General features: G+C 56.0%; 54 non-coding genes across 54 annotated transcripts; 27 read left to right on the top strand and 27 right to left on the bottom strand.

The window, feature by feature from the left end:
• Positions 1-59: 59 nt before the first annotated feature.
• Positions 60-132, top strand: trnak-cuu (transfer RNA lysine (anticodon CUU)). The gene has a single exon. It is a non-coding gene; the product is annotated as a tRNA-Lys (tRNA).
• A 563-nt stretch (positions 133-695) lies between these two features.
• On the bottom strand, positions 696-769 carry trnan-guu (transfer RNA asparagine (anticodon GUU)). Its single transcript has one exon. It is a non-coding gene; the product is annotated as a tRNA-Asn (tRNA).
• Positions 770-913: 144 nt separating this feature from the next.
• On the top strand, positions 914-986 carry trnak-cuu (transfer RNA lysine (anticodon CUU)). The gene has a single exon. It is a non-coding gene; the product is annotated as a tRNA-Lys (tRNA).
• Positions 987-1548: 562 nt separating this feature from the next.
• On the bottom strand, positions 1549-1622 carry trnan-guu (transfer RNA asparagine (anticodon GUU)). Its single transcript has one exon. It is a non-coding gene; the product is annotated as a tRNA-Asn (tRNA).
• Positions 1623-1766: 144 nt separating this feature from the next.
• trnak-cuu (transfer RNA lysine (anticodon CUU)) lies at positions 1767-1839 on the top strand. Its single transcript has one exon. It is a non-coding gene; the product is annotated as a tRNA-Lys (tRNA).
• A 562-nt stretch (positions 1840-2401) lies between these two features.
• trnan-guu (transfer RNA asparagine (anticodon GUU)) lies at positions 2402-2475 on the bottom strand. Its single transcript has one exon. It is a non-coding gene; the product is annotated as a tRNA-Asn (tRNA).
• Positions 2476-2619: 144 nt separating this feature from the next.
• On the top strand, positions 2620-2692 carry trnak-cuu (transfer RNA lysine (anticodon CUU)). Its single transcript has one exon. It is a non-coding gene; the product is annotated as a tRNA-Lys (tRNA).
• Positions 2693-3254: 562 nt separating this feature from the next.
• Positions 3255-3328, bottom strand: trnan-guu (transfer RNA asparagine (anticodon GUU)). The gene has a single exon. It is a non-coding gene; the product is annotated as a tRNA-Asn (tRNA).
• A 144-nt stretch (positions 3329-3472) lies between these two features.
• trnak-cuu (transfer RNA lysine (anticodon CUU)) lies at positions 3473-3545 on the top strand. The gene has a single exon. It is a non-coding gene; the product is annotated as a tRNA-Lys (tRNA).
• A 562-nt stretch (positions 3546-4107) lies between these two features.
• On the bottom strand, positions 4108-4181 carry trnan-guu (transfer RNA asparagine (anticodon GUU)). The gene has a single exon. It is a non-coding gene; the product is annotated as a tRNA-Asn (tRNA).
• A 144-nt stretch (positions 4182-4325) lies between these two features.
• trnak-cuu (transfer RNA lysine (anticodon CUU)) lies at positions 4326-4398 on the top strand. Its single transcript has one exon. It is a non-coding gene; the product is annotated as a tRNA-Lys (tRNA).
• Positions 4399-4960: 562 nt separating this feature from the next.
• On the bottom strand, positions 4961-5034 carry trnan-guu (transfer RNA asparagine (anticodon GUU)). The gene has a single exon. It is a non-coding gene; the product is annotated as a tRNA-Asn (tRNA).
• Positions 5035-5178: 144 nt separating this feature from the next.
• trnak-cuu (transfer RNA lysine (anticodon CUU)) lies at positions 5179-5251 on the top strand. The gene has a single exon. It is a non-coding gene; the product is annotated as a tRNA-Lys (tRNA).
• Positions 5252-5813: 562 nt separating this feature from the next.
• On the bottom strand, positions 5814-5887 carry trnan-guu (transfer RNA asparagine (anticodon GUU)). Its single transcript has one exon. It is a non-coding gene; the product is annotated as a tRNA-Asn (tRNA).
• Positions 5888-6031: 144 nt separating this feature from the next.
• trnak-cuu (transfer RNA lysine (anticodon CUU)) lies at positions 6032-6104 on the top strand. The gene has a single exon. It is a non-coding gene; the product is annotated as a tRNA-Lys (tRNA).
• Positions 6105-6666: 562 nt separating this feature from the next.
• Positions 6667-6740, bottom strand: trnan-guu (transfer RNA asparagine (anticodon GUU)). The gene has a single exon. It is a non-coding gene; the product is annotated as a tRNA-Asn (tRNA).
• A 144-nt stretch (positions 6741-6884) lies between these two features.
• trnak-cuu (transfer RNA lysine (anticodon CUU)) lies at positions 6885-6957 on the top strand. The gene has a single exon. It is a non-coding gene; the product is annotated as a tRNA-Lys (tRNA).
• A 562-nt stretch (positions 6958-7519) lies between these two features.
• Positions 7520-7593, bottom strand: trnan-guu (transfer RNA asparagine (anticodon GUU)). The gene has a single exon. It is a non-coding gene; the product is annotated as a tRNA-Asn (tRNA).
• Positions 7594-7737: 144 nt separating this feature from the next.
• On the top strand, positions 7738-7810 carry trnak-cuu (transfer RNA lysine (anticodon CUU)). The gene has a single exon. It is a non-coding gene; the product is annotated as a tRNA-Lys (tRNA).
• A 563-nt stretch (positions 7811-8373) lies between these two features.
• Positions 8374-8447, bottom strand: trnan-guu (transfer RNA asparagine (anticodon GUU)). Its single transcript has one exon. It is a non-coding gene; the product is annotated as a tRNA-Asn (tRNA).
• Positions 8448-8591: 144 nt separating this feature from the next.
• Positions 8592-8664, top strand: trnak-cuu (transfer RNA lysine (anticodon CUU)). The gene has a single exon. It is a non-coding gene; the product is annotated as a tRNA-Lys (tRNA).
• A 563-nt stretch (positions 8665-9227) lies between these two features.
• Positions 9228-9301, bottom strand: trnan-guu (transfer RNA asparagine (anticodon GUU)). The gene has a single exon. It is a non-coding gene; the product is annotated as a tRNA-Asn (tRNA).
• Positions 9302-9445: 144 nt separating this feature from the next.
• On the top strand, positions 9446-9518 carry trnak-cuu (transfer RNA lysine (anticodon CUU)). Its single transcript has one exon. It is a non-coding gene; the product is annotated as a tRNA-Lys (tRNA).
• Positions 9519-10081: 563 nt separating this feature from the next.
• On the bottom strand, positions 10082-10155 carry trnan-guu (transfer RNA asparagine (anticodon GUU)). Its single transcript has one exon. It is a non-coding gene; the product is annotated as a tRNA-Asn (tRNA).
• A 144-nt stretch (positions 10156-10299) lies between these two features.
• Positions 10300-10372, top strand: trnak-cuu (transfer RNA lysine (anticodon CUU)). The gene has a single exon. It is a non-coding gene; the product is annotated as a tRNA-Lys (tRNA).
• A 563-nt stretch (positions 10373-10935) lies between these two features.
• Positions 10936-11009, bottom strand: trnan-guu (transfer RNA asparagine (anticodon GUU)). Its single transcript has one exon. It is a non-coding gene; the product is annotated as a tRNA-Asn (tRNA).
• A 144-nt stretch (positions 11010-11153) lies between these two features.
• On the top strand, positions 11154-11226 carry trnak-cuu (transfer RNA lysine (anticodon CUU)). The gene has a single exon. It is a non-coding gene; the product is annotated as a tRNA-Lys (tRNA).
• Positions 11227-11789: 563 nt separating this feature from the next.
• trnan-guu (transfer RNA asparagine (anticodon GUU)) lies at positions 11790-11863 on the bottom strand. Its single transcript has one exon. It is a non-coding gene; the product is annotated as a tRNA-Asn (tRNA).
• Positions 11864-12007: 144 nt separating this feature from the next.
• On the top strand, positions 12008-12080 carry trnak-cuu (transfer RNA lysine (anticodon CUU)). The gene has a single exon. It is a non-coding gene; the product is annotated as a tRNA-Lys (tRNA).
• A 563-nt stretch (positions 12081-12643) lies between these two features.
• trnan-guu (transfer RNA asparagine (anticodon GUU)) lies at positions 12644-12717 on the bottom strand. Its single transcript has one exon. It is a non-coding gene; the product is annotated as a tRNA-Asn (tRNA).
• Positions 12718-12861: 144 nt separating this feature from the next.
• Positions 12862-12934, top strand: trnak-cuu (transfer RNA lysine (anticodon CUU)). The gene has a single exon. It is a non-coding gene; the product is annotated as a tRNA-Lys (tRNA).
• A 563-nt stretch (positions 12935-13497) lies between these two features.
• Positions 13498-13571, bottom strand: trnan-guu (transfer RNA asparagine (anticodon GUU)). Its single transcript has one exon. It is a non-coding gene; the product is annotated as a tRNA-Asn (tRNA).
• Positions 13572-13715: 144 nt separating this feature from the next.
• trnak-cuu (transfer RNA lysine (anticodon CUU)) lies at positions 13716-13788 on the top strand. The gene has a single exon. It is a non-coding gene; the product is annotated as a tRNA-Lys (tRNA).
• A 563-nt stretch (positions 13789-14351) lies between these two features.
• Positions 14352-14425, bottom strand: trnan-guu (transfer RNA asparagine (anticodon GUU)). Its single transcript has one exon. It is a non-coding gene; the product is annotated as a tRNA-Asn (tRNA).
• A 144-nt stretch (positions 14426-14569) lies between these two features.
• On the top strand, positions 14570-14642 carry trnak-cuu (transfer RNA lysine (anticodon CUU)). The gene has a single exon. It is a non-coding gene; the product is annotated as a tRNA-Lys (tRNA).
• Positions 14643-15205: 563 nt separating this feature from the next.
• trnan-guu (transfer RNA asparagine (anticodon GUU)) lies at positions 15206-15279 on the bottom strand. The gene has a single exon. It is a non-coding gene; the product is annotated as a tRNA-Asn (tRNA).
• Positions 15280-15423: 144 nt separating this feature from the next.
• trnak-cuu (transfer RNA lysine (anticodon CUU)) lies at positions 15424-15496 on the top strand. The gene has a single exon. It is a non-coding gene; the product is annotated as a tRNA-Lys (tRNA).
• A 563-nt stretch (positions 15497-16059) lies between these two features.
• trnan-guu (transfer RNA asparagine (anticodon GUU)) lies at positions 16060-16133 on the bottom strand. Its single transcript has one exon. It is a non-coding gene; the product is annotated as a tRNA-Asn (tRNA).
• A 144-nt stretch (positions 16134-16277) lies between these two features.
• Positions 16278-16350, top strand: trnak-cuu (transfer RNA lysine (anticodon CUU)). Its single transcript has one exon. It is a non-coding gene; the product is annotated as a tRNA-Lys (tRNA).
• A 563-nt stretch (positions 16351-16913) lies between these two features.
• trnan-guu (transfer RNA asparagine (anticodon GUU)) lies at positions 16914-16987 on the bottom strand. The gene has a single exon. It is a non-coding gene; the product is annotated as a tRNA-Asn (tRNA).
• A 144-nt stretch (positions 16988-17131) lies between these two features.
• On the top strand, positions 17132-17204 carry trnak-cuu (transfer RNA lysine (anticodon CUU)). The gene has a single exon. It is a non-coding gene; the product is annotated as a tRNA-Lys (tRNA).
• Positions 17205-17767: 563 nt separating this feature from the next.
• Positions 17768-17841, bottom strand: trnan-guu (transfer RNA asparagine (anticodon GUU)). The gene has a single exon. It is a non-coding gene; the product is annotated as a tRNA-Asn (tRNA).
• Positions 17842-17985: 144 nt separating this feature from the next.
• Positions 17986-18058, top strand: trnak-cuu (transfer RNA lysine (anticodon CUU)). Its single transcript has one exon. It is a non-coding gene; the product is annotated as a tRNA-Lys (tRNA).
• A 559-nt stretch (positions 18059-18617) lies between these two features.
• Positions 18618-18691, bottom strand: trnan-guu (transfer RNA asparagine (anticodon GUU)). The gene has a single exon. It is a non-coding gene; the product is annotated as a tRNA-Asn (tRNA).
• Positions 18692-18835: 144 nt separating this feature from the next.
• trnak-cuu (transfer RNA lysine (anticodon CUU)) lies at positions 18836-18908 on the top strand. Its single transcript has one exon. It is a non-coding gene; the product is annotated as a tRNA-Lys (tRNA).
• A 563-nt stretch (positions 18909-19471) lies between these two features.
• On the bottom strand, positions 19472-19545 carry trnan-guu (transfer RNA asparagine (anticodon GUU)). Its single transcript has one exon. It is a non-coding gene; the product is annotated as a tRNA-Asn (tRNA).
• Positions 19546-19690: 145 nt separating this feature from the next.
• trnak-cuu (transfer RNA lysine (anticodon CUU)) lies at positions 19691-19763 on the top strand. The gene has a single exon. It is a non-coding gene; the product is annotated as a tRNA-Lys (tRNA).
• Positions 19764-20322: 559 nt separating this feature from the next.
• trnan-guu (transfer RNA asparagine (anticodon GUU)) lies at positions 20323-20396 on the bottom strand. Its single transcript has one exon. It is a non-coding gene; the product is annotated as a tRNA-Asn (tRNA).
• Positions 20397-20540: 144 nt separating this feature from the next.
• Positions 20541-20613, top strand: trnak-cuu (transfer RNA lysine (anticodon CUU)). Its single transcript has one exon. It is a non-coding gene; the product is annotated as a tRNA-Lys (tRNA).
• A 563-nt stretch (positions 20614-21176) lies between these two features.
• trnan-guu (transfer RNA asparagine (anticodon GUU)) lies at positions 21177-21250 on the bottom strand. Its single transcript has one exon. It is a non-coding gene; the product is annotated as a tRNA-Asn (tRNA).
• Positions 21251-21394: 144 nt separating this feature from the next.
• On the top strand, positions 21395-21467 carry trnak-cuu (transfer RNA lysine (anticodon CUU)). Its single transcript has one exon. It is a non-coding gene; the product is annotated as a tRNA-Lys (tRNA).
• A 559-nt stretch (positions 21468-22026) lies between these two features.
• trnan-guu (transfer RNA asparagine (anticodon GUU)) lies at positions 22027-22100 on the bottom strand. Its single transcript has one exon. It is a non-coding gene; the product is annotated as a tRNA-Asn (tRNA).
• A 144-nt stretch (positions 22101-22244) lies between these two features.
• Positions 22245-22317, top strand: trnak-cuu (transfer RNA lysine (anticodon CUU)). Its single transcript has one exon. It is a non-coding gene; the product is annotated as a tRNA-Lys (tRNA).
• Positions 22318-22880: 563 nt separating this feature from the next.
• trnan-guu (transfer RNA asparagine (anticodon GUU)) lies at positions 22881-22954 on the bottom strand. The gene has a single exon. It is a non-coding gene; the product is annotated as a tRNA-Asn (tRNA).
• Positions 22955-23085: the final 131 nt, after the last annotated feature.

Raw genomic sequence — 23085 nt, 5'->3', positions numbered from 1 at the left:
GGCGCCGGTATGTGTTTGGTGCGGCGCCTGCACGCCGTGGGGCGCACCGCCTTCCCTGTGCCCGGCTAGCTCAGTCGGTAGAGCATGAGACTCTTAATCTCAGGGTCGTGGGTTCGAGCCCCACGTTGGGCGGACCGAGACTTTTGTTGGGGCACCAGGAGACCACCGGCGTTGGACCTGCAGGCAGCAACTGCCCAGGGATCCCCAATCCATCTGGCGCTCTCTTGGTGGCCATTGGCCAGTACCCATCTGTTCGGCGGAGAAAGAGAAGCCCCAGCCTATGGGATGACGGAAAGGCGGGGTATGCCGTAACCCGGGTGGGAGAAAAAAGAGAAGTACGTCTTCCGCAGCGATGGCGGGAACCTTCGCAGAGTTTCGCTAGAATTCCGCCGCTTTAGTAGCATGTCACGATGACCATGTAATATGTCATGGCGAAGTTTACGGCGGCTTCACGAACGTTCTAAAATAGCAAAGCACGCATGATTTGCGGTTCTTCGTTTAGTAGAAGTAGAGTTAAATGAATAAATAGATAGATAGATAGATAGATAGATAAGAACCCTGCTACATATCTTTCGCAGCTGACTACGAGAAGCTACGCCGCCATCATGCTGCGACAAAGTCTAGAACACAGCAGAACGGCAACAACCGCTCGCTCCGTTCCTCTCGCTCAGGCTGGCGTCTAACAAAAGTCACATCGTCCCTGGGTGGGCTCGAACCACCATCCTTTCGGTTAACAGCCGAACGCGCTGGCCGATTGCGCCACAGAGACCTGCCTGTGCGCCGCCTTACGGCATTCCTACTCGCTGTTTGGAAAAGCCACACGCCCGCGCTGTGGGGCTTTAAACCAGCCGTGGGGCGCCGGTATGTGTTTGGTGCGGCGCCTGCACGCCGTGGGGCGCACCGCCTTCCCTGTGCCCGGCTAGCTCAGTCGGTAGAGCATGAGACTCTTAATCTCAGGGTCGTGGGTTCGAGCCCCACGTTGGGCGGACCGAGACTTTTGTTGGGGCACCAGGAGACCACCGGCGTTGGACCTGCAGGCAGCAACTGCCCAGGGATCCCCAATCCATCTGGCGCTCTCTTGGTGGCCATTGGCCAGTACCCATCTGTTCGGCGGAGAAAGAGAAGCCCCAGCCTATGGGATGACGGAAAGGCGGGTATGCCGTAACCCGGGTGGGAGAAAAAAGAGAAGTACGTCTTCCGCAGCGATGGCGGGAACCTTCGCAGAGTTTCGCTAGAATTCCGCCGCTTTAGTAGCATGTCACGATGACCATGTAATATGTCATGGCGAAGTTTACGGCGGCTTCACGAACGTTCTAAAATAGCAAAGCACGCATGATTTGCGGTTCTTCGTTTAGTAGAAGTAGAGTTAAATGAATAAATAGATAGATAGATAGATAGATAGATAAGAACCCTGCTACATATCTTTCGCAGCTGACTACGAGAAGCTACGCCGCCATCATGCTGCGACAAAGTCTAGAACACAGCAGAACGGCAACAACCGCTCGCTCCGTTCCTCTCGCTCAGGCTGGCGTCTAACAAAAGTCACATCGTCCCTGGGTGGGCTCGAACCACCATCCTTTCGGTTAACAGCCGAACGCGCTGGCCGATTGCGCCACAGAGACCTGCCTGTGCGCCGCCTTACGGCATTCCTACTCGCTGTTTGGAAAAGCCACACGCCCGCGCTGTGGGGCTTTAAACCAGCCGTGGGGCGCCGGTATGTGTTTGGTGCGGCGCCTGCACGCCGTGGGGCGCACCGCCTTCCCTGTGCCCGGCTAGCTCAGTCGGTAGAGCATGAGACTCTTAATCTCAGGGTCGTGGGTTCGAGCCCCACGTTGGGCGGACCGAGACTTTTGTTGGGGCACCAGGAGACCACCGGCGTTGGACCTGCAGGCAGCAACTGCCCAGGGATCCCCAATCCATCTGGCGCTCTCTTGGTGGCCATTGGCCAGTACCCATCTGTTCGGCGGAGAAAGAGAAGCCCCAGCCTATGGGATGACGGAAAGGCGGGTATGCCGTAACCCGGGTGGGAGAAAAAAGAGAAGTACGTCTTCCGCAGCGATGGCGGGAACCTTCGCAGAGTTTCGCTAGAATTCCGCCGCTTTAGTAGCATGTCACGATGACCATGTAATATGTCATGGCGAAGTTTACGGCGGCTTCACGAACGTTCTAAAATAGCAAAGCACGCATGATTTGCGGTTCTTCGTTTAGTAGAAGTAGAGTTAAATGAATAAATAGATAGATAGATAGATAGATAGATAAGAACCCTGCTACATATCTTTCGCAGCTGACTACGAGAAGCTACGCCGCCATCATGCTGCGACAAAGTCTAGAACACAGCAGAACGGCAACAACCGCTCGCTCCGTTCCTCTCGCTCAGGCTGGCGTCTAACAAAAGTCACATCGTCCCTGGGTGGGCTCGAACCACCATCCTTTCGGTTAACAGCCGAACGCGCTGGCCGATTGCGCCACAGAGACCTGCCTGTGCGCCGCCTTACGGCATTCCTACTCGCTGTTTGGAAAAGCCACACGCCCGCGCTGTGGGGCTTTAAACCAGCCGTGGGGCGCCGGTATGTGTTTGGTGCGGCGCCTGCACGCCGTGGGGCGCACCGCCTTCCCTGTGCCCGGCTAGCTCAGTCGGTAGAGCATGAGACTCTTAATCTCAGGGTCGTGGGTTCGAGCCCCACGTTGGGCGGACCGAGACTTTTGTTGGGGCACCAGGAGACCACCGGCGTTGGACCTGCAGGCAGCAACTGCCCAGGGATCCCCAATCCATCTGGCGCTCTCTTGGTGGCCATTGGCCAGTACCCATCTGTTCGGCGGAGAAAGAGAAGCCCCAGCCTATGGGATGACGGAAAGGCGGGTATGCCGTAACCCGGGTGGGAGAAAAAAGAGAAGTACGTCTTCCGCAGCGATGGCGGGAACCTTCGCAGAGTTTCGCTAGAATTCCGCCGCTTTAGTAGCATGTCACGATGACCATGTAATATGTCATGGCGAAGTTTACGGCGGCTTCACGAACGTTCTAAAATAGCAAAGCACGCATGATTTGCGGTTCTTCGTTTAGTAGAAGTAGAGTTAAATGAATAAATAGATAGATAGATAGATAGATAGATAAGAACCCTGCTACATATCTTTCGCAGCTGACTACGAGAAGCTACGCCGCCATCATGCTGCGACAAAGTCTAGAACACAGCAGAACGGCAACAACCGCTCGCTCCGTTCCTCTCGCTCAGGCTGGCGTCTAACAAAAGTCACATCGTCCCTGGGTGGGCTCGAACCACCATCCTTTCGGTTAACAGCCGAACGCGCTGGCCGATTGCGCCACAGAGACCTGCCTGTGCGCCGCCTTACGGCATTCCTACTCGCTGTTTGGAAAAGCCACACGCCCGCGCTGTGGGGCTTTAAACCAGCCGTGGGGCGCCGGTATGTGTTTGGTGCGGCGCCTGCACGCCGTGGGGCGCACCGCCTTCCCTGTGCCCGGCTAGCTCAGTCGGTAGAGCATGAGACTCTTAATCTCAGGGTCGTGGGTTCGAGCCCCACGTTGGGCGGACCGAGACTTTTGTTGGGGCACCAGGAGACCACCGGCGTTGGACCTGCAGGCAGCAACTGCCCAGGGATCCCCAATCCATCTGGCGCTCTCTTGGTGGCCATTGGCCAGTACCCATCTGTTCGGCGGAGAAAGAGAAGCCCCAGCCTATGGGATGACGGAAAGGCGGGTATGCCGTAACCCGGGTGGGAGAAAAAAGAGAAGTACGTCTTCCGCAGCGATGGCGGGAACCTTCGCAGAGTTTCGCTAGAATTCCGCCGCTTTAGTAGCATGTCACGATGACCATGTAATATGTCATGGCGAAGTTTACGGCGGCTTCACGAACGTTCTAAAATAGCAAAGCACGCATGATTTGCGGTTCTTCGTTTAGTAGAAGTAGAGTTAAATGAATAAATAGATAGATAGATAGATAGATAGATAAGAACCCTGCTACATATCTTTCGCAGCTGACTACGAGAAGCTACGCCGCCATCATGCTGCGACAAAGTCTAGAACACAGCAGAACGGCAACAACCGCTCGCTCCGTTCCTCTCGCTCAGGCTGGCGTCTAACAAAAGTCACATCGTCCCTGGGTGGGCTCGAACCACCATCCTTTCGGTTAACAGCCGAACGCGCTGGCCGATTGCGCCACAGAGACCTGCCTGTGCGCCGCCTTACGGCATTCCTACTCGCTGTTTGGAAAAGCCACACGCCCGCGCTGTGGGGCTTTAAACCAGCCGTGGGGCGCCGGTATGTGTTTGGTGCGGCGCCTGCACGCCGTGGGGCGCACCGCCTTCCCTGTGCCCGGCTAGCTCAGTCGGTAGAGCATGAGACTCTTAATCTCAGGGTCGTGGGTTCGAGCCCCACGTTGGGCGGACCGAGACTTTTGTTGGGGCACCAGGAGACCACCGGCGTTGGACCTGCAGGCAGCAACTGCCCAGGGATCCCCAATCCATCTGGCGCTCTCTTGGTGGCCATTGGCCAGTACCCATCTGTTCGGCGGAGAAAGAGAAGCCCCAGCCTATGGGATGACGGAAAGGCGGGTATGCCGTAACCCGGGTGGGAGAAAAAAGAGAAGTACGTCTTCCGCAGCGATGGCGGGAACCTTCGCAGAGTTTCGCTAGAATTCCGCCGCTTTAGTAGCATGTCACGATGACCATGTAATATGTCATGGCGAAGTTTACGGCGGCTTCACGAACGTTCTAAAATAGCAAAGCACGCATGATTTGCGGTTCTTCGTTTAGTAGAAGTAGAGTTAAATGAATAAATAGATAGATAGATAGATAGATAGATAAGAACCCTGCTACATATCTTTCGCAGCTGACTACGAGAAGCTACGCCGCCATCATGCTGCGACAAAGTCTAGAACACAGCAGAACGGCAACAACCGCTCGCTCCGTTCCTCTCGCTCAGGCTGGCGTCTAACAAAAGTCACATCGTCCCTGGGTGGGCTCGAACCACCATCCTTTCGGTTAACAGCCGAACGCGCTGGCCGATTGCGCCACAGAGACCTGCCTGTGCGCCGCCTTACGGCATTCCTACTCGCTGTTTGGAAAAGCCACACGCCCGCGCTGTGGGGCTTTAAACCAGCCGTGGGGCGCCGGTATGTGTTTGGTGCGGCGCCTGCACGCCGTGGGGCGCACCGCCTTCCCTGTGCCCGGCTAGCTCAGTCGGTAGAGCATGAGACTCTTAATCTCAGGGTCGTGGGTTCGAGCCCCACGTTGGGCGGACCGAGACTTTTGTTGGGGCACCAGGAGACCACCGGCGTTGGACCTGCAGGCAGCAACTGCCCAGGGATCCCCAATCCATCTGGCGCTCTCTTGGTGGCCATTGGCCAGTACCCATCTGTTCGGCGGAGAAAGAGAAGCCCCAGCCTATGGGATGACGGAAAGGCGGGTATGCCGTAACCCGGGTGGGAGAAAAAAGAGAAGTACGTCTTCCGCAGCGATGGCGGGAACCTTCGCAGAGTTTCGCTAGAATTCCGCCGCTTTAGTAGCATGTCACGATGACCATGTAATATGTCATGGCGAAGTTTACGGCGGCTTCACGAACGTTCTAAAATAGCAAAGCACGCATGATTTGCGGTTCTTCGTTTAGTAGAAGTAGAGTTAAATGAATAAATAGATAGATAGATAGATAGATAGATAAGAACCCTGCTACATATCTTTCGCAGCTGACTACGAGAAGCTACGCCGCCATCATGCTGCGACAAAGTCTAGAACACAGCAGAACGGCAACAACCGCTCGCTCCGTTCCTCTCGCTCAGGCTGGCGTCTAACAAAAGTCACATCGTCCCTGGGTGGGCTCGAACCACCATCCTTTCGGTTAACAGCCGAACGCGCTGGCCGATTGCGCCACAGAGACCTGCCTGTGCGCCGCCTTACGGCATTCCTACTCGCTGTTTGGAAAAGCCACACGCCCGCGCTGTGGGGCTTTAAACCAGCCGTGGGGCGCCGGTATGTGTTTGGTGCGGCGCCTGCACGCCGTGGGGCGCACCGCCTTCCCTGTGCCCGGCTAGCTCAGTCGGTAGAGCATGAGACTCTTAATCTCAGGGTCGTGGGTTCGAGCCCCACGTTGGGCGGACCGAGACTTTTGTTGGGGCACCAGGAGACCACCGGCGTTGGACCTGCAGGCAGCAACTGCCCAGGGATCCCCAATCCATCTGGCGCTCTCTTGGTGGCCATTGGCCAGTACCCATCTGTTCGGCGGAGAAAGAGAAGCCCCAGCCTATGGGATGACGGAAAGGCGGGTATGCCGTAACCCGGGTGGGAGAAAAAAGAGAAGTACGTCTTCCGCAGCGATGGCGGGAACCTTCGCAGAGTTTCGCTAGAATTCCGCCGCTTTAGTAGCATGTCACGATGACCATGTAATATGTCATGGCGAAGTTTACGGCGGCTTCACGAACGTTCTAAAATAGCAAAGCACGCATGATTTGCGGTTCTTCGTTTAGTAGAAGTAGAGTTAAATGAATAAATAGATAGATAGATAGATAGATAGATAAGAACCCTGCTACATATCTTTCGCAGCTGACTACGAGAAGCTACGCCGCCATCATGCTGCGACAAAGTCTAGAACACAGCAGAACGGCAACAACCGCTCGCTCCGTTCCTCTCGCTCAGGCTGGCGTCTAACAAAAGTCACATCGTCCCTGGGTGGGCTCGAACCACCATCCTTTCGGTTAACAGCCGAACGCGCTGGCCGATTGCGCCACAGAGACCTGCCTGTGCGCCGCCTTACGGCATTCCTACTCGCTGTTTGGAAAAGCCACACGCCCGCGCTGTGGGGCTTTAAACCAGCCGTGGGGCGCCGGTATGTGTTTGGTGCGGCGCCTGCACGCCGTGGGGCGCACCGCCTTCCCTGTGCCCGGCTAGCTCAGTCGGTAGAGCATGAGACTCTTAATCTCAGGGTCGTGGGTTCGAGCCCCACGTTGGGCGGACCGAGACTTTTGTTGGGGCACCAGGAGACCACCGGCGTTGGACCTGCAGGCAGCAACTGCCCAGGGATCCCCAATCCATCTGGCGCTCTCTTGGTGGCCATTGGCCAGTACCCATCTGTTCGGCGGAGAAAGAGAAGCCCCAGCCTATGGGATGACGGAAAGGCGGGTATGCCGTAACCCGGGTGGGAGAAAAAAGAGAAGTACGTCTTCCGCAGCGATGGCGGGAACCTTCGCAGAGTTTCGCTAGAATTCCGCCGCTTTAGTAGCATGTCACGATGACCATGTAATATGTCATGGCGAAGTTTACGGCGGCTTCACGAACGTTCTAAAATAGCAAAGCACGCATGATTTGCGGTTCTTCGTTTAGTAGAAGTAGAGTTAAATGAATAAATAGATAGATAGATAGATAGATAGATAAGAACCCTGCTACATATCTTTCGCAGCTGACTACGAGAAGCTACGCCGCCATCATGCTGCGACAAAGTCTAGAACACAGCAGAACGGCAACAACCGCTCGCTCCGTTCCTCTCGCTCAGGCTGGCGTCTAACAAAAGTCACATCGTCCCTGGGTGGGCTCGAACCACCATCCTTTCGGTTAACAGCCGAACGCGCTGGCCGATTGCGCCACAGAGACCTGCCTGTGCGCCGCCTTACGGCATTCCTACTCGCTGTTTGGAAAAGCCACACGCCCGCGCTGTGGGGCTTTAAACCAGCCGTGGGGCGCCGGTATGTGTTTGGTGCGGCGCCTGCACGCCGTGGGGCGCACCGCCTTCCCTGTGCCCGGCTAGCTCAGTCGGTAGAGCATGAGACTCTTAATCTCAGGGTCGTGGGTTCGAGCCCCACGTTGGGCGGACCGAGACTTTTGTTGGGGCACCAGGAGACCACCGGCGTTGGACCTGCAGGCAGCAACTGCCCAGGGATCCCCAATCCATCTGGCGCTCTCTTGGTGGCCATTGGCCAGTACCCATCTGTTCGGCGGAGAAAGAGAAGCCCCAGCCTATGGGATGACGGAAAGGCGGGGTATGCCGTAACCCGGGTGGGAGAAAAAAGAGAAGTACGTCTTCCGCAGCGATGGCGGGAACCTTCGCAGAGTTTCGCTAGAATTCCGCCGCTTTAGTAGCATGTCACGATGACCATGTAATATGTCATGGCGAAGTTTACGGCGGCTTCACGAACGTTCTAAAATAGCAAAGCACGCATGATTTGCGGTTCTTCGTTTAGTAGAAGTAGAGTTAAATGAATAAATAGATAGATAGATAGATAGATAGATAAGAACCCTGCTACATATCTTTCGCAGCTGACTACGAGAAGCTACGCCGCCATCATGCTGCGACAAAGTCTAGAACACAGCAGAACGGCAACAACCGCTCGCTCCGTTCCTCTCGCTCAGGCTGGCGTCTAACAAAAGTCACATCGTCCCTGGGTGGGCTCGAACCACCATCCTTTCGGTTAACAGCCGAACGCGCTGGCCGATTGCGCCACAGAGACCTGCCTGTGCGCCGCCTTACGGCATTCCTACTCGCTGTTTGGAAAAGCCACACGCCCGCGCTGTGGGGCTTTAAACCAGCCGTGGGGCGCCGGTATGTGTTTGGTGCGGCGCCTGCACGCCGTGGGGCGCACCGCCTTCCCTGTGCCCGGCTAGCTCAGTCGGTAGAGCATGAGACTCTTAATCTCAGGGTCGTGGGTTCGAGCCCCACGTTGGGCGGACCGAGACTTTTGTTGGGGCACCAGGAGACCACCGGCGTTGGACCTGCAGGCAGCAACTGCCCAGGGATCCCCAATCCATCTGGCGCTCTCTTGGTGGCCATTGGCCAGTACCCATCTGTTCGGCGGAGAAAGAGAAGCCCCAGCCTATGGGATGACGGAAAGGCGGGGTATGCCGTAACCCGGGTGGGAGAAAAAAGAGAAGTACGTCTTCCGCAGCGATGGCGGGAACCTTCGCAGAGTTTCGCTAGAATTCCGCCGCTTTAGTAGCATGTCACGATGACCATGTAATATGTCATGGCGAAGTTTACGGCGGCTTCACGAACGTTCTAAAATAGCAAAGCACGCATGATTTGCGGTTCTTCGTTTAGTAGAAGTAGAGTTAAATGAATAAATAGATAGATAGATAGATAGATAGATAAGAACCCTGCTACATATCTTTCGCAGCTGACTACGAGAAGCTACGCCGCCATCATGCTGCGACAAAGTCTAGAACACAGCAGAACGGCAACAACCGCTCGCTCCGTTCCTCTCGCTCAGGCTGGCGTCTAACAAAAGTCACATCGTCCCTGGGTGGGCTCGAACCACCATCCTTTCGGTTAACAGCCGAACGCGCTGGCCGATTGCGCCACAGAGACCTGCCTGTGCGCCGCCTTACGGCATTCCTACTCGCTGTTTGGAAAAGCCACACGCCCGCGCTGTGGGGCTTTAAACCAGCCGTGGGGCGCCGGTATGTGTTTGGTGCGGCGCCTGCACGCCGTGGGGCGCACCGCCTTCCCTGTGCCCGGCTAGCTCAGTCGGTAGAGCATGAGACTCTTAATCTCAGGGTCGTGGGTTCGAGCCCCACGTTGGGCGGACCGAGACTTTTGTTGGGGCACCAGGAGACCACCGGCGTTGGACCTGCAGGCAGCAACTGCCCAGGGATCCCCAATCCATCTGGCGCTCTCTTGGTGGCCATTGGCCAGTACCCATCTGTTCGGCGGAGAAAGAGAAGCCCCAGCCTATGGGATGACGGAAAGGCGGGGTATGCCGTAACCCGGGTGGGAGAAAAAAGAGAAGTACGTCTTCCGCAGCGATGGCGGGAACCTTCGCAGAGTTTCGCTAGAATTCCGCCGCTTTAGTAGCATGTCACGATGACCATGTAATATGTCATGGCGAAGTTTACGGCGGCTTCACGAACGTTCTAAAATAGCAAAGCACGCATGATTTGCGGTTCTTCGTTTAGTAGAAGTAGAGTTAAATGAATAAATAGATAGATAGATAGATAGATAGATAAGAACCCTGCTACATATCTTTCGCAGCTGACTACGAGAAGCTACGCCGCCATCATGCTGCGACAAAGTCTAGAACACAGCAGAACGGCAACAACCGCTCGCTCCGTTCCTCTCGCTCAGGCTGGCGTCTAACAAAAGTCACATCGTCCCTGGGTGGGCTCGAACCACCATCCTTTCGGTTAACAGCCGAACGCGCTGGCCGATTGCGCCACAGAGACCTGCCTGTGCGCCGCCTTACGGCATTCCTACTCGCTGTTTGGAAAAGCCACACGCCCGCGCTGTGGGGCTTTAAACCAGCCGTGGGGCGCCGGTATGTGTTTGGTGCGGCGCCTGCACGCCGTGGGGCGCACCGCCTTCCCTGTGCCCGGCTAGCTCAGTCGGTAGAGCATGAGACTCTTAATCTCAGGGTCGTGGGTTCGAGCCCCACGTTGGGCGGACCGAGACTTTTGTTGGGGCACCAGGAGACCACCGGCGTTGGACCTGCAGGCAGCAACTGCCCAGGGATCCCCAATCCATCTGGCGCTCTCTTGGTGGCCATTGGCCAGTACCCATCTGTTCGGCGGAGAAAGAGAAGCCCCAGCCTATGGGATGACGGAAAGGCGGGGTATGCCGTAACCCGGGTGGGAGAAAAAAGAGAAGTACGTCTTCCGCAGCGATGGCGGGAACCTTCGCAGAGTTTCGCTAGAATTCCGCCGCTTTAGTAGCATGTCACGATGACCATGTAATATGTCATGGCGAAGTTTACGGCGGCTTCACGAACGTTCTAAAATAGCAAAGCACGCATGATTTGCGGTTCTTCGTTTAGTAGAAGTAGAGTTAAATGAATAAATAGATAGATAGATAGATAGATAGATAAGAACCCTGCTACATATCTTTCGCAGCTGACTACGAGAAGCTACGCCGCCATCATGCTGCGACAAAGTCTAGAACACAGCAGAACGGCAACAACCGCTCGCTCCGTTCCTCTCGCTCAGGCTGGCGTCTAACAAAAGTCACATCGTCCCTGGGTGGGCTCGAACCACCATCCTTTCGGTTAACAGCCGAACGCGCTGGCCGATTGCGCCACAGAGACCTGCCTGTGCGCCGCCTTACGGCATTCCTACTCGCTGTTTGGAAAAGCCACACGCCCGCGCTGTGGGGCTTTAAACCAGCCGTGGGGCGCCGGTATGTGTTTGGTGCGGCGCCTGCACGCCGTGGGGCGCACCGCCTTCCCTGTGCCCGGCTAGCTCAGTCGGTAGAGCATGAGACTCTTAATCTCAGGGTCGTGGGTTCGAGCCCCACGTTGGGCGGACCGAGACTTTTGTTGGGGCACCAGGAGACCACCGGCGTTGGACCTGCAGGCAGCAACTGCCCAGGGATCCCCAATCCATCTGGCGCTCTCTTGGTGGCCATTGGCCAGTACCCATCTGTTCGGCGGAGAAAGAGAAGCCCCAGCCTATGGGATGACGGAAAGGCGGGGTATGCCGTAACCCGGGTGGGAGAAAAAAGAGAAGTACGTCTTCCGCAGCGATGGCGGGAACCTTCGCAGAGTTTCGCTAGAATTCCGCCGCTTTAGTAGCATGTCACGATGACCATGTAATATGTCATGGCGAAGTTTACGGCGGCTTCACGAACGTTCTAAAATAGCAAAGCACGCATGATTTGCGGTTCTTCGTTTAGTAGAAGTAGAGTTAAATGAATAAATAGATAGATAGATAGATAGATAGATAAGAACCCTGCTACATATCTTTCGCAGCTGACTACGAGAAGCTACGCCGCCATCATGCTGCGACAAAGTCTAGAACACAGCAGAACGGCAACAACCGCTCGCTCCGTTCCTCTCGCTCAGGCTGGCGTCTAACAAAAGTCACATCGTCCCTGGGTGGGCTCGAACCACCATCCTTTCGGTTAACAGCCGAACGCGCTGGCCGATTGCGCCACAGAGACCTGCCTGTGCGCCGCCTTACGGCATTCCTACTCGCTGTTTGGAAAAGCCACACGCCCGCGCTGTGGGGCTTTAAACCAGCCGTGGGGCGCCGGTATGTGTTTGGTGCGGCGCCTGCACGCCGTGGGGCGCACCGCCTTCCCTGTGCCCGGCTAGCTCAGTCGGTAGAGCATGAGACTCTTAATCTCAGGGTCGTGGGTTCGAGCCCCACGTTGGGCGGACCGAGACTTTTGTTGGGGCACCAGGAGACCACCGGCGTTGGACCTGCAGGCAGCAACTGCCCAGGGATCCCCAATCCATCTGGCGCTCTCTTGGTGGCCATTGGCCAGTACCCATCTGTTCGGCGGAGAAAGAGAAGCCCCAGCCTATGGGATGACGGAAAGGCGGGGTATGCCGTAACCCGGGTGGGAGAAAAAAGAGAAGTACGTCTTCCGCAGCGATGGCGGGAACCTTCGCAGAGTTTCGCTAGAATTCCGCCGCTTTAGTAGCATGTCACGATGACCATGTAATATGTCATGGCGAAGTTTACGGCGGCTTCACGAACGTTCTAAAATAGCAAAGCACGCATGATTTGCGGTTCTTCGTTTAGTAGAAGTAGAGTTAAATGAATAAATAGATAGATAGATAGATAGATAGATAAGAACCCTGCTACATATCTTTCGCAGCTGACTACGAGAAGCTACGCCGCCATCATGCTGCGACAAAGTCTAGAACACAGCAGAACGGCAACAACCGCTCGCTCCGTTCCTCTCGCTCAGGCTGGCGTCTAACAAAAGTCACATCGTCCCTGGGTGGGCTCGAACCACCATCCTTTCGGTTAACAGCCGAACGCGCTGGCCGATTGCGCCACAGAGACCTGCCTGTGCGCCGCCTTACGGCATTCCTACTCGCTGTTTGGAAAAGCCACACGCCCGCGCTGTGGGGCTTTAAACCAGCCGTGGGGCGCCGGTATGTGTTTGGTGCGGCGCCTGCACGCCGTGGGGCGCACCGCCTTCCCTGTGCCCGGCTAGCTCAGTCGGTAGAGCATGAGACTCTTAATCTCAGGGTCGTGGGTTCGAGCCCCACGTTGGGCGGACCGAGACTTTTGTTGGGGCACCAGGAGACCACCGGCGTTGGACCTGCAGGCAGCAACTGCCCAGGGATCCCCAATCCATCTGGCGCTCTCTTGGTGGCCATTGGCCAGTACCCATCTGTTCGGCGGAGAAAGAGAAGCCCCAGCCTATGGGATGACGGAAAGGCGGGGTATGCCGTAACCCGGGTGGGAGAAAAAAGAGAAGTACGTCTTCCGCAGCGATGGCGGGAACCTTCGCAGAGTTTCGCTAGAATTCCGCCGCTTTAGTAGCATGTCACGATGACCATGTAATATGTCATGGCGAAGTTTACGGCGGCTTCACGAACGTTCTAAAATAGCAAAGCACGCATGATTTGCGGTTCTTCGTTTAGTAGAAGTAGAGTTAAATGAATAAATAGATAGATAGATAGATAGATAGATAAGAACCCTGCTACATATCTTTCGCAGCTGACTACGAGAAGCTACGCCGCCATCATGCTGCGACAAAGTCTAGAACACAGCAGAACGGCAACAACCGCTCGCTCCGTTCCTCTCGCTCAGGCTGGCGTCTAACAAAAGTCACATCGTCCCTGGGTGGGCTCGAACCACCATCCTTTCGGTTAACAGCCGAACGCGCTGGCCGATTGCGCCACAGAGACCTGCCTGTGCGCCGCCTTACGGCATTCCTACTCGCTGTTTGGAAAAGCCACACGCCCGCGCTGTGGGGCTTTAAACCAGCCGTGGGGCGCCGGTATGTGTTTGGTGCGGCGCCTGCACGCCGTGGGGCGCACCGCCTTCCCTGTGCCCGGCTAGCTCAGTCGGTAGAGCATGAGACTCTTAATCTCAGGGTCGTGGGTTCGAGCCCCACGTTGGGCGGACCGAGACTTTTGTTGGGGCACCAGGAGACCACCGGCGTTGGACCTGCAGGCAGCAACTGCCCAGGGATCCCCAATCCATCTGGCGCTCTCTTGGTGGCCATTGGCCAGTACCCATCTGTTCGGCGGAGAAAGAGAAGCCCCAGCCTATGGGATGACGGAAAGGCGGGGTATGCCGTAACCCGGGTGGGAGAAAAAAGAGAAGTACGTCTTCCGCAGCGATGGCGGGAACCTTCGCAGAGTTTCGCTAGAATTCCGCCGCTTTAGTAGCATGTCACGATGACCATGTAATATGTCATGGCGAAGTTTACGGCGGCTTCACGAACGTTCTAAAATAGCAAAGCACGCATGATTTGCGGTTCTTCGTTTAGTAGAAGTAGAGTTAAATGAATAAATAGATAGATAGATAGATAGATAGATAAGAACCCTGCTACATATCTTTCGCAGCTGACTACGAGAAGCTACGCCGCCATCATGCTGCGACAAAGTCTAGAACACAGCAGAACGGCAACAACCGCTCGCTCCGTTCCTCTCGCTCAGGCTGGCGTCTAACAAAAGTCACATCGTCCCTGGGTGGGCTCGAACCACCATCCTTTCGGTTAACAGCCGAACGCGCTGGCCGATTGCGCCACAGAGACCTGCCTGTGCGCCGCCTTACGGCATTCCTACTCGCTGTTTGGAAAAGCCACACGCCCGCGCTGTGGGGCTTTAAACCAGCCGTGGGGCGCCGGTATGTGTTTGGTGCGGCGCCTGCACGCCGTGGGGCGCACCGCCTTCCCTGTGCCCGGCTAGCTCAGTCGGTAGAGCATGAGACTCTTAATCTCAGGGTCGTGGGTTCGAGCCCCACGTTGGGCGGACCGAGACTTTTGTTGGGGCACCAGGAGACCACCGGCGTTGGACCTGCAGGCAGCAACTGCCCAGGGATCCCCAATCCATCTGGCGCTCTCTTGGTGGCCATTGGCCAGTACCCATCTGTTCGGCGGAGAAAGAGAAGCCCCAGCCTATGGGATGACGGAAAGGCGGGGTATGCCGTAACCCGGGTGGGAGAAAAAAGAGAAGTACGTCTTCCGCAGCGATGGCGGGAACCTTCGCAGAGTTTCGCTAGAATTCCGCCGCTTTAGTAGCATGTCACGATGACCATGTAATATGTCATGGCGAAGTTTACGGCGGCTTCACGAACGTTCTAAAATAGCAAAGCACGCATGATTTGCGGTTCTTCGTTTAGTAGAAGTAGAGTTAAATGAATAAATAGATAGATAGATAGATAGATAGATAAGAACCCTGCTACATATCTTTCGCAGCTGACTACGAGAAGCTACGCCGCCATCATGCTGCGACAAAGTCTAGAACACAGCAGAACGGCAACAACCGCTCGCTCCGTTCCTCTCGCTCAGGCTGGCGTCTAACAAAAGTCACATCGTCCCTGGGTGGGCTCGAACCACCATCCTTTCGGTTAACAGCCGAACGCGCTGGCCGATTGCGCCACAGAGACCTGCCTGTGCGCCGCCTTACGGCATTCCTACTCGCTGTTTGGAAAAGCCACACGCCCGCGCTGTGGGGCTTTAAACCAGCCGTGGGGCGCCGGTATGTGTTTGGTGCGGCGCCTGCACGCCGTGGGGCGCACCGCCTTCCCTGTGCCCGGCTAGCTCAGTCGGTAGAGCATGAGACTCTTAATCTCAGGGTCGTGGGTTCGAGCCCCACGTTGGGCGGACCGAGACTTTTGTTGGGGCACCAGGAGACCACCGGCGTTGGACCTGCAGGCAGCAACTGCCCAGGGATCCCCAATCCATCTGGCGCTCTCTTGGTGGCCATTGGCCAGTACCCATCTGTTCGGCGGAGAAAGAGAAGCCCCAGCCTATGGGATGACGGAAAGGCGGGGTATGCCGTAACCCGGGTGGGAGAAAAAAGAGAAGTACGTCTTCCGCAGCGATGGCGGGAACCTTCGCAGAGTTTCGCTAGAATTCCGCCGCTTTAGTAGCATGTCACGATGACCATGTAATATGTCATGGCGAAGTTTACGGCGGCTTCACGAACGTTCTAAAATAGCAAAGCACGCATGATTTGCGGTTCTTCGTTTAGTAGAAGTAGAGTTAAATGAATAAATAGATAGATAGATAGATAGATAGATAAGAACCCTGCTACATATCTTTCGCAGCTGACTACGAGAAGCTACGCCGCCATCATGCTGCGACAAAGTCTAGAACACAGCAGAACGGCAACAACCGCTCGCTCCGTTCCTCTCGCTCAGGCTGGCGTCTAACAAAAGTCACATCGTCCCTGGGTGGGCTCGAACCACCATCCTTTCGGTTAACAGCCGAACGCGCTGGCCGATTGCGCCACAGAGACCTGCCTGTGCGCCGCCTTACGGCATTCCTACTCGCTGTTTGGAAAAGCCACACGCCCGCGCTGTGGGGCTTTAAACCAGCCGTGGGGCGCCGGTATGTGTTTGGTGCGGCGCCTGCACGCCGTGGGGCGCACCGCCTTCCCTGTGCCCGGCTAGCTCAGTCGGTAGAGCATGAGACTCTTAATCTCAGGGTCGTGGGTTCGAGCCCCACGTTGGGCGGACCGAGACTTTTGTTGGGGCACCAGGAGACCACCGGCGTTGGACCTGCAGGCAGCAACTGCCCAGGGATCCCCAATCCATCTGGCGCTCTCTTGGTGGCCATTGGCCAGTACCCATCTGTTCGGCGGAGAAAGAGAAGCCCCAGCCTATGGGATGACGGAAAGGCGGGGTATGCCGTAACCCGGGTGGGAGAAAAAAGAGAAGTACGTCTTCCGCAGCGATGGCGGGAACCTTCGCAGAGTTTCGCTAGAATTCCGCCGCTTTAGTAGCATGTCACGATGACCATGTAATATGTCATGGCGAAGTTTACGGCGGCTTCACGAACGTTCTAAAATAGCAAAGCACGCATGATTTGCGGTTCTTCGTTTAGTAGAAGTAGAGTTAAATGAATAAATAGATAGATAGATAGATAGATAGATAAGAACCCTGCTACATATCTTTCGCAGCTGACTACGAGAAGCTACGCCGCCATCATGCTGCGACAAAGTCTAGAACACAGCAGAACGGCAACAACCGCTCGCTCCGTTCCTCTCGCTCAGGCTGGCGTCTAACAAAAGTCACATCGTCCCTGGGTGGGCTCGAACCACCATCCTTTCGGTTAACAGCCGAACGCGCTGGCCGATTGCGCCACAGAGACCTGCCTGTGCGCCGCCTTACGGCATTCCTACTCGCTGTTTGGAAAAGCCACACGCCCGCGCTGTGGGGCTTTAAACCAGCCGTGGGGCGCCGGTATGTGTTTGGTGCGGCGCCTGCACGCCGTGGGGCGCACCGCCTTCCCTGTGCCCGGCTAGCTCAGTCGGTAGAGCATGAGACTCTTAATCTCAGGGTCGTGGGTTCGAGCCCCACGTTGGGCGGACCGAGACTTTTGTTGGGGCACCAGGAGACCACCGGCGTTGGACCTGCAGGCAGCAACTGCCCAGGGATCCCCAATCCATCTGGCGCTCTCTTGGTGGCCATTGGCCAGTACCCATCTGTTCGGCGGAGAAAGAGAAGCCCCAGCCTATGGGATGACGGAAAGGCGGGGTATGCCGTAACCCGGGTGGGAGAAAAAAGAGAAGTACGTCTTCCGCAGCGATGGCGGGAACCTTCGCAGAGTTTCGCTAGAATTCCGCCGCTTTAGTAGCATGTCACGATGACCATGTAATATGTCATGGCGAAGTTTACGGCGGCTTCACGAACGTTCTAAAATAGCAAAGCACGCATGATTTGCGGTTCTTCGTTTAGTAGAAGTAGAGTTAAATGAATAAATAGATAGATAGATAGATAGATAGATAAGAACCCTGCTACATATCTTTCGCAGCTGACTACGAGAAGCTACGCCGCCATCATGCTGCGACAAAGTCTAGAACACAGCAGAACGGCAACAACCGCTCGCTCCGTTCCTCTCGCTCAGGCTGGCGTCTAACAAAAGTCACATCGTCCCTGGGTGGGCTCGAACCACCATCCTTTCGGTTAACAGCCGAACGCGCTGGCCGATTGCGCCACAGAGACCTGCCTGTGCGCCGCCTTACGGCATTCCTACTCGCTGTTTGGAAAAGCCACACGCCCGCGCTGTGGGGCTTTAAACCAGCCGTGGGGCGCCGGTATGTGTTTGGTGCGGCGCCTGCGCGCCGTGGGGCGCACCGCCTTCCCTGTGCCCGGCTAGCTCAGTCGGTAGAGCATGAGACTCTTAATCTCAGGGTCGTGGGTTCGAGCCCCACGTTGGGCGGACCGAGACTTTTGTTGGGGCACCAGGAGACCACCGGCGTTGGACCTGCAGGCAGCAACTGCCCAGGGATCCCCAATCCATCTGGCGCTCTCTTGGTGGCCATTGGCCAGTACCCATCTGTTCGGCGGAGAAAGAGAAGCCCCAGCCTATGGGATGACGGAAAGGCGGGGTATGCCGTAACCCGGGTGGGAGAAAAAAGAGAAGTACGTCTTCCGCAGCGATGGCGGGAACCTTCGCAGAGTTTCGCTAGAATTCCGCCGCTTTAGTAGCATGTCACGATGACCATGTAATATGTCATGGCGAAGTTTACGGCGGCTTCACGAACGTTCTAAAATAGCAAAGCACGCATGATTTGCGGTTCTTCGTTTAGTAGAAGTAGAGTTAAATGAATAAATAGATAGATAGATAGATAGATAAGAAGCCTGCTACATATCTTTCGCAGCTGACTACGAGAAGCTACGCCGCCATCATGCTGCGACAAAGTCTAGAACACAGCAGAACGGCAACAACCGCTCGCTCCGTTCCTCTCGCTCAGGCTGGCGTCTAACAAAAGTCACATCGTCCCTGGGTGGGCTCGAACCACCATCCTTTCGGTTAACAGCCGAACGCGCTGGCCGATTGCGCCACAGAGACCTGCCTGTGCGCCGCCTTACGGCATTCCTACTCGCTGTTTGGAAAAGCCACACGCCCGCGCTGTGGGGCTTTAAACCAGCCGTGGGGCGCCGGTATGTGTTTGGTGCGGCGCCTGCGCGCCGTGGGGCGCACCGCCTTCCCTGTGCCCGGCTAGCTCAGTCGGTAGAGCATGAGACTCTTAATCTCAGGGTCGTGGGTTCGAGCCCCACGTTGGGCGGACCGAGACTTTTGTTGGGGCACCAGGAGACCACCGGCGTTGGACCTGCAGGCAGCAACTGCCCAGGGATCCCCAATCCATCTGGCGCTCTCTTGGTGGCCATTGGCCAGTACCCATCTGTTCGGCGGAGAAAGAGAAGCCCCAGCCTATGGGATGACGGAAAGGCGGGGTATGCCGTAACCCGGGTGGGAGAAAAAAGAGAAGTACGTCTTCCGCAGCGATGGCGGGAACCTTCGCAGAGTTTCGCTAGAATTCCGCCGCTTTAGTAGCATGTCACGATGACCATGTAATATGTCATGGCGAAGTTTACGGCGGCTTCACGAACGTTCTAAAATAGCAAAGCACGCATGATTTGCGGTTCTTCGTTTAGTAGAAGTAGAGTTAAATGAATAAATAGATAGATAGATAGATAGATAGATAAGAACCCTGCTACATATCTTTCGCAGCTGACTACGAGAAGCTACGCCGCCATCATGCTGCGACAAAGTCTAGAACACAGCAGAACGGCAACAACCGCTCGCTCCGTTCCTCTCGCTCAGGCTGGCGTCTAACAAAAGTCACATCGTCCCTGGGTGGGCTCGAACCACCATCCTTTCGGTTAACAGCCGAACGCGCTGGCCGATTGCGCCACAGAGACCTGCCTGTGCGCCGCCTTACGGCATTCCTACTCGCTGTTTGGAAAAGCCACACGCCCGCGCTGTGGGGCTTTAAACCAGCCGTGGGGCGCCGGTATGTGTTTGGTGCGGCGCCTGCAGCGCCGTGGGGCGCACCGCCTTCCCTGTGCCCGGCTAGCTCAGTCGGTAGAGCATGAGACTCTTAATCTCAGGGTCGTGGGTTCGAGCCCCACGTTGGGCGGACCGAGACTTTTGTTGGGGCACCAGGAGACCACCGGCGTTGGACCTGCAGGCAGCAACTGCCCAGGGATCCCCAATCCATCTGGCGCTCTCTTGGTGGCCATTGGCCAGTACCCATCTGTTCGGCGGAGAAAGAGAAGCCCCAGCCTATGGGATGACGGAAAGGCGGGGTATGCCGTAACCCGGGTGGGAGAAAAAAGAGAAGTACGTCTTCCGCAGCGATGGCGGGAACCTTCGCAGAGTTTCGCTAGAATTCCGCCGCTTTAGTAGCATGTCACGATGACCATGTAATATGTCATGGCGAAGTTTACGGCGGCTTCACGAACGTTCTAAAATAGCAAAGCACGCATGATTTGCGGTTCTTCGTTTAGTAGAAGTAGAGTTAAATGAATAAATAGATAGATAGATAGATAGATAAGAAGCCTGCTACATATCTTTCGCAGCTGACTACGAGAAGCTACGCCGCCATCATGCTGCGACAAAGTCTAGAACACAGCAGAACGGCAACAACCGCTCGCTCCGTTCCTCTCGCTCAGGCTGGCGTCTAACAAAAGTCACATCGTCCCTGGGTGGGCTCGAACCACCATCCTTTCGGTTAACAGCCGAACGCGCTGGCCGATTGCGCCACAGAGACCTGCCTGTGCGCCGCCTTACGGCATTCCTACTCGCTGTTTGGAAAAGCCACACGCCCGCGCTGTGGGGCTTTAAACCAGCCGTGGGGCGCCGGTATGTGTTTGGTGCGGCGCCTGCGCGCCGTGGGGCGCACCGCCTTCCCTGTGCCCGGCTAGCTCAGTCGGTAGAGCATGAGACTCTTAATCTCAGGGTCGTGGGTTCGAGCCCCACGTTGGGCGGACCGAGACTTTTGTTGGGGCACCAGGAGACCACCGGCGTTGGACCTGCAGGCAGCAACTGCCCAGGGATCCCCAATCCATCTGGCGCTCTCTTGGTGGCCATTGGCCAGTACCCATCTGTTCGGCGGAGAAAGAGAAGCCCCAGCCTATGGGATGACGGAAAGGCGGGGTATGCCGTAACCCGGGTGGGAGAAAAAAGAGAAGTACGTCTTCCGCAGCGATGGCGGGAACCTTCGCAGAGTTTCGCTAGAATTCCGCCGCTTTAGTAGCATGTCACGATGACCATGTAATATGTCATGGCGAAGTTTACGGCGGCTTCACGAACGTTCTAAAATAGCAAAGCACGCATGATTTGCGGTTCTTCGTTTAGTAGAAGTAGAGTTAAATGAATAAATAGATAGATAGATAGATAGATAGATAAGAACCCTGCTACATATCTTTCGCAGCTGACTACGAGAAGCTACGCCGCCATCATGCTGCGACAAAGTCTAGAACACAGCAGAACGGCAACAACCGCTCGCTCCGTTCCTCTCGCTCAGGCTGGCGTCTAACAAAAGTCACATCGTCCCTGGGTGGGCTCGAACCACCATCCTTTCGGTTAACAGCCGAACGCGCTGGCCGATTGCGCCACAGAGACCTGCCTGTGCGCCGCCTTACGGCATTCCTACTCGCTGTTTGGAAAAGCCACACGCCCGCGCTGTGGGGCTTTAAACCAGCCGTGGGGCGCCGGTATGTGTTTGGTGCGGCGCCTGCACGCCGTGGGGCGCACCGCCTTCCCTGTGCCCGGCTAGCTCAGTCGGTAGAGCATGAGACTCTTAATCTCAGGGTCGTGGGTTCGAGCCCCACGTTGGGCGGACCGAGACTTTTGTTGGGGCACCAGGAGACCACCGGCGTTGGACCTGCAGGCAGCAACTGCCCAGGGATCCCCAATCCATCTGGCGCTCTCTTGGTGGCCATTGGCCAGTACCCATCTGTTCGGCGGAGAAAGAGAAGCCCCAGCCTATGGGATGACGGAAAGGCGGGGTATGCCGTAACCCGGGTGGGAGAAAAAAGAGAAGTACGTCTTCCGCAGCGATGGCGGGAACCTTCGCAGAGTTTCGCTAGAATTCCGCCGCTTTAGTAGCATGTCACGATGACCATGTAATATGTCATGGCGAAGTTTACGGCGGCTTCACGAACGTTCTAAAATAGCAAAGCACGCATGATTTGCGGTTCTTCGTTTAGTAGAAGTAGAGTTAAATGAATAAATAGATAGATAGATAGATAGATAAGAAGCCTGCTACATATCTTTCGCAGCTGACTACGAGAAGCTACGCCGCCATCATGCTGCGACAAAGTCTAGAACACAGCAGAACGGCAACAACCGCTCGCTCCGTTCCTCTCGCTCAGGCTGGCGTCTAACAAAAGTCACATCGTCCCTGGGTGGGCTCGAACCACCATCCTTTCGGTTAACAGCCGAACGCGCTGGCCGATTGCGCCACAGAGACCTGCCTGTGCGCCGCCTTACGGCATTCCTACTCGCTGTTTGGAAAAGCCACACGCCCGCGCTGTGGGGCTTTAAACCAGCCGTGGGGCGCCGGTATGTGTTTGGTGCGGCGCCTGCGCGCCGTGGGGCGCACCGCCTTCCCTGTGCCCGGCTAGCTCAGTCGGTAGAGCATGAGACTCTTAATCTCAGGGTCGTGGGTTCGAGCCCCACGTTGGGCGGACCGAGACTTTTGTTGGGGCACCAGGAGACCACCGGCGTTGGACCTGCAGGCAGCAACTGCCCAGGGATCCCCAATCCATCTGGCGCTCTCTTGGTGGCCATTGGCCAGTACCCATCTGTTCGGCGGAGAAAGAGAAGCCCCAGCCTATGGGATGACGGAAAGGCGGGGTATGCCGTAACCCGGGTGGGAGAAAAAAGAGAAGTACGTCTTCCGCAGCGATGGCGGGAACCTTCGCAGAGTTTCGCTAGAATTCCGCCGCTTTAGTAGCATGTCACGATGACCATGTAATATGTCATGGCGAAGTTTACGGCGGCTTCACGAACGTTCTAAAATAGCAAAGCACGCATGATTTGCGGTTCTTCGTTTAGTAGAAGTAGAGTTAAATGAATAAATAGATAGATAGATAGATAGATAGATAAGAACCCTGCTACATATCTTTCGCAGCTGACTACGAGAAGCTACGCCGCCATCATGCTGCGACAAAGTCTAGAACACAGCAGAACGGCAACAACCGCTCGCTCCGTTCCTCTCGCTCAGGCTGGCGTCTAACAAAAGTCACATCTTCCCTGGGTGGGCTCGAACCACCATCCTTTCGGTTAACAGCCGAACGCGCTGGCCGATTGCGCCACAGAGACCTGCCTGTGCGCCGCCTTACGGCATTCCTACTCGCTGTTTGGAAAAGCCACACGCCCGCGCTGTGGGGCTTTAAACCAGCCGTGGGGCGCCGGTATGTGTTTGGTGCGGCGCCTGCACGCCGTGGGGCGCA

Source organism: Ictalurus punctatus, chromosome 7, assembly GCF_001660625.3.
Source record: "Ictalurus punctatus breed USDA103 chromosome 7, Coco_2.0, whole genome shotgun sequence".
Lineage (NCBI taxonomy): Eukaryota > Metazoa > Chordata > Actinopteri > Siluriformes > Ictaluridae > Ictalurus > Ictalurus punctatus.
Note: the sequence above shows the minus strand (reverse complement) of the source record. Positions and strands in the feature narration are given on the sequence as shown.